The 5,839-nt window shown below is 38.5% G+C and overlaps 1 pseudogene; it reads left to right on the forward strand.

The window, feature by feature from the left end:
- The first annotated feature begins 1,150 nt into the window (after positions 1 to 1,150).
- LOC136175880 (olfactory receptor 52N2-like) lies at positions 1,151 to 2,081 on the forward strand (annotated as a pseudogene).
- The last annotated feature ends 3,758 nt before the right edge of the window (positions 2,082 to 5,839 follow it).

Genomic DNA, 5,839 nt, shown 5'->3' on the forward strand with positions numbered 1-5,839 from the left:
AAATCTCAAAGAGAGAGCAAGAGAAAAAGAGAATGATAGCGATCAAAATTAGAACTTTTAACATCTATTATATGGGGGACATTAAAATATAATAGAACATATATATAATAATCCTTAATGAAAGAAAATATATAATAGATAGCTGGTTTAATGAATGAATCAATTTTATAATCTAATACAAACTTAAGCAAGAGCTTTTAAAAATATAGCAAAAATATTTTTGCAAAAAAATTTTGAAAGATTCTGATGTCTTATGATTTCAATCAAAAGCTTTCAAGCTGTATCCATGTCTCAGATCACAGAAGAGAGGTGGAAAGCTAACTAAATTGATTAATAAATATTTTACCCTATAATAAATCATTCTTCATATTTATTAAGGGCTAAAAATAATAAATACAAAAATTTAAGAATGATTATTTCTTCTTTACCTACTCAGAGATTTAAGAGAATCAATAGAATCCACAAGAACTATTAATAATTATAGATTTAAATATCACTGATTAAATGTCAAAAGAAAATCTTTCACGTTTATCAAGAAGAAACAATTAGACATTTAATGGAAAATGTATATGGTTGTGCATTGTACATTGCAATTTATTAAGTAATTTTAAGCCTGCCAAATTTTTTCCCTGATTATTCTAACTTGGAATATCCAGACTTGTAGATAATGTTCACTTCATAATATATGTGTGCAATGAATAAATTCTCACACAACTTAAATGACTATAATCCAGTGGACATACCTCGAAGGACTTTTTGGAAGAAGGAAAATTATATGAGAAGTTGATAGAATCGGTGTTATTAAGGCAGGGTCCATTATCCGGAAACTGATCAATGGGACAGAAGCAAGTACTTGTGAATGGTCTGGCAATATGACTGGGAACATACAGAAAGAGCTTACAGTATGAAAGCAAGAAAGACCGGGTCTTTGCTATGCTTGCACTGTGCATTCTTTTGATTCAGTAACAGACTCAAGACCCCTCAGCAAGATCAAAGAACACAGTCTGAGTGTGAAAAGCTAATTTTCACCAAAATGTATTATTTATGCTGTGAAAAATATTCATTTGTCTTTTGCCTCTGACTGAAAACTCTCTCTTGTACAGGACATATTCATTAGAACCAAAAGTAACATGCTTTGCCTTTGACCATCATGCATAGAGTCAACAGCTCCAGCCTGACACCTAAATACTTCATCCTCAACGGGATTCCTGGGCTAGAAGCTGCACACATTTGGATCTCCTTGCTATTCTGCTTCATGTTCATCATTGCTGTCGTGGGGAACTGTGGGCTCATGTACATTATCAGCCATGAGGAAGCTCTGCATCTGCCCATGTACTGTTTCCTAGCCTTATTGTCCCTTATAGATATTAGTGGGTGCACTTCATTTGTTCCCAATATGTTGTGTATCTTTCGGCTCAGCCTCAAAGAGATTGACTTTAATGCCTGCCTTCTGCAGATGTTTTTCATCCACATGCTGACAGGCATGGAGTCTGGCGTGCTCACGCTTATGACTCTGGATCACTCTGTGGCCATTTGCTACCCTCTACGCTATTCTGCCATCCTCACCAACACCACAATTAGCAAGGTTGGCCTTCTCACCTTGACTTGAAGTGTGTTGATGGTGATACCGTTCACTTTCCTTATCAAGCATCTTCGTTATTACAGGGGCAAACCTTGTTTAACACACCTTTGTGACCAGGTCTCTGGCCAAATTGTCCTGTGGCAATATAAAGATTAGTGCCATCTATGGTCTCAAAACTGCCGTATTGAATGGAGGGTCTGATATCATCTGTATTTCCCTGTCTTACACCATGACCGTCCATGTTGCAGTAAATCTGTCCTCTGCAGACACTCGTCACAAAGCCTTCAGCACCTGGACATCACACATATGTGCTATTGTCATCACCTATGTCCCAGCCTTCTTCAATTTCTTTACTCACCGCTTTGGGGGACGCAACATACCTCACCATGTCCACATTTTAATAGCCAGTCTCGACCTATTGCTGCCTCCCACCTTGAATCCAATTGAAAGGGTGATCAAATTGCTTTTTAGAGAGAAATACATTTTGAGTGTGAGATAAGTCTATGATATAGAATTCTGTATTTAGTACAAAAATTAGTAAAAGTATGTAAAAGAAGAGAATAAATGTAGAATTCATCAGCCATGAGGTCAGAAAAATTACCTGTCAGTATTCTGCTCAAAGATTTATGATAAAATCACAAAATTTCTACTCTGAGACCTAAATTTTATAGAAAAAATTAGCAGGAAGTAATTATATTCTCACAGACTTTAACTTTATTTAGACTTTCTGGAATGGACACAGAATGAATCATATAAAGAAATAGAGAAATTAGTGATATTGATTAAGAGTATATTCTTCTATGTGTGCCTTTGTGTGTGCTCAGCCATGTCTAACTCTGTGATCCCATGGACTGCAGCCTGCCAGTCTCCTTCATCCATAGAATTTTCCAGGCAAGAGTACTTGAGTGGGTTGCCATTCCCTCCTCCAGGGGATCTTCCTGAATCAAGAATTGAACCAATTGAACCCAAGGTGCTTGAGTCTTCTACATTGGCAGAAGGACTCTTGCATTGGTTGGCAGATTCTTTACCACTGGGCCTCCTGGGGAGTCCCATATTCCTCTATAGCCTGTTAATATGAAGAACATATTTTAATATCATATTGGTGGTTTAGTCACTAAGTTTTGTCCGACTCTTGTGACCCCATGCACTAGCCTTCCAGGCTCCTCTGTCCATGGGATTCTCTAGGCAAGAACGCTGGAAAGGATTGCCATTTCCTTCTACAAGAGATCTTCCTGACCCTGGAATTGAACTCAGGTCTCCTGCATTTCAGGCAGGTTCTTTACAGACTGAGCTATGAGGGAAGCCCGATATCATATTATACATAGTCAAATGATTATAAAATATGTTTACAACTTGACATATTTTTGCAAGATAATTTTCCTGCTTGGAAGCAAAATCTGAATTTTAAAAATATATTATGAATACAAAAGTGCTTCTCTGTAATGCTACTTGTAAGCTAATAATCAGTAAAGCTGTTCTCTCTTGAAATTGTGTTTTTGGATTTGAAAAATTTTACTCATAAAGTATTCTCTTTTAAACCATACCAAAACAGCACTTTTCCCTACTGTCAGTTTTAAACACATATATTTTATCATGTATTATAATGATGTTTGAAACATTTATTTCAAAACTACAGCATAATTTTCCAGGCAAGAATACTGGAGTGAGGTGCCATTTTGTACTCATGGGGATCTTTCTAACCCAGGGTTCAAACCCACATCTCCTGTGTCTCCTGCATTGGCAGGTGGATTCTTTACCATTAGCACCCTGTGGAAAGTTCCTCTCATTTGATAGTTGAGGAATATGAGAAATATAAACAGCCAGCTGGGTGAATCTTGGAATACTTAGATTTAAATACCATAATGTAAATAGGTGTATGCTGTGGGAAGAGTGTGTGAGAGGCGACAGCCACAATAAAGGCAGAGCAGAACACAAAAACCTGGAAAAATAAAACTTAGTGAATGAAAACTTTGACGCACTCAAGTAACAATCTCCAATTAACTTTATATCATCTTCCCCATTTCAAAATCAAAGACGAGTTTCACAGAAAGAAATGAAGAACAACATAATTGGGAAAACTAAGACTCACCACTGAATTAAAGCCAGGAGGCCAGAGTCATTGACAAATTCTTAGACAATTATGAAGCAGATTGTGATGGAAGAAAATATTACTCAGTGTTCATGGGAGGGGGTAGTTAGAGATGGAGGGGGGAGAAAGGGAGAGGAGAGGTGAGGACAAGATAAAAAGGTGGATGAAATTTCAAATCACATCTCCTGTCTGGCGAGGACAGGAGTTGTGAGGCAGACCTCAGTGGGCTTGGGGCAAATGGTCCAATCTTTCCACATCAACCTCACACAATTTGATTAGATCTAGAACCAAGGTATTGGGTACAAGCAGCTCCCAGTCATATTTCAATTTAGTTGAATCACATTTCCTGTTCATCTATGGAATATTATTACCAAGGGAAAGTTAGGGGAATGAAATTGCAAGATGATACCAAGTATAGTGAAAATTACCTTACTCCTACAGAATCTTGAGAACATTTTAACCAATCACATGTAACTTGTCACATGTGTAGATGTAGAGATAAAGAAAATAGAACACTCTCCAGTGGATTCAACTTTATCTTGAACAAAACAATTCAGAAGGTGGTACAAAAATGCATGATCTATGCAAAAAAGCAACTTCAACATATGCATATTATCATATGTGAAATAGATGGCCAGTCCAAGTTCATGCATGAAATAGGGCATGCAAAGTTGGTGCATGGGACAACCCAGAGGGCTGGGATGGGGAGGGAGTTGGAAGGGGGGTTCGGGATGGGGGACACATGTATACCTTTGGCCGATTTTTATCGATGTATGGCAAAAACCACCACAATACTGTAAAGTAATTAACCTCCAATTAAATTAATTAATTAAAAAATGCAAAGAAAAAAAAAGAAAGCAACTTCAAGGCCTGGTTGCCTCACCTTGCATGAGGATCCAAGCTAGAGGAGAATGACCAGGAGAGGGCTGGCAAATAGATTCTACAGTTCTGTCTAAAGACAAGGGGAATTTCCATTTCTGCTATTTACTGGTGATGATGGATATTTTCACAACCTGGATAGAGGCTCTGCTCAAAGAAACAATACTCAGATTTGGGTATATTTCCCTGGTTCAATCCAGAATGATAACAGGAGTAAGCCTTTGTTGCCAATGTAATATCAGAATTATCTAAATAACTGGAAATAAAGTGGACTTTACATGAATCATAGAGGCATCAATCATCTGGAAAGACAGAGATGATTAACCATACTTTGAAGAAGACCATAGCAAAAATCTGTCCAGAGACTAATTTAGCTCAGTATAAAGTGCTGCTAGTTGCACTACTCAGAGAAGGCACCGGCAACCCACTCCAGTACTCTTGTCTGGAAAATACCATGGACGGAGGAGGCTGGTGGGCTGCAGTGCATGGGATCGCTAAGAGTCGGACTCGACTGAGCGACTTCACTTTCACTTTTCACTTTCCTCCGTTGGAGAAGGAAATGGCAACCCACTCCAGTGTTCTTGCCTGGAGAATCCCAGGGACGGAGGAGCCTGGTGGGCTGCTGTCTATGGGGTCGCATTGAGTCAGACATGACTGACGCGACTTAGCAGCAGCAGCAGCAGTTACACTACTTAGAATTAGAGTGGCTCCTAGAAACAAGTCCAACTGAATTCTTATGAAATTTCGTATAAGAAACCCTTTTCCTATTCTGAGCATTTAAGGGTTCAAGTATCTGATCAGAGGGTAGGGAACTAGACACTGTGAGGTACATACAAACCTGGAGGTGGTTCTGAATGCACTTCATACATTTGCTAATAAGGAAAGCTCCCTGAATGCCCCTCTTCATTATACTATACCACTGCATTATACTAGGGACTGGATGCTCCTAAAACCTCAAAAGGGGCACATGTGGAGCATCATTTCCAGACCTGATGAGTGGGACCTTATCAGATTGTGCTAAAAACTCATTTTTCTGTCATATTAGCAGGAATTAAGCTGTGGGTCCACTACAGTTAAGTCAAGTCAGCTTCTGACCTGACTGCAGCTCCACAGCCTTCAACAAGTGCTGGAGAAATGGCCATCACACTGGTTCAAAATTGATAGTCTTGCGAACATGGACTAGGACTCAGATTAAAAAAATTTTTAAGTATCTTAAATAAGTAATGTATTGATTATGGCTTTTCATAGTAACATTTGTGATTGACTGGAGCATTTTTCTGACCTATCGG

This window comes from Muntiacus reevesi, chromosome 9, assembly GCF_963930625.1.
Source record: "Muntiacus reevesi chromosome 9, mMunRee1.1, whole genome shotgun sequence".
Taxonomy (NCBI): domain Eukaryota; kingdom Metazoa; phylum Chordata; class Mammalia; order Artiodactyla; family Cervidae; genus Muntiacus; species Muntiacus reevesi.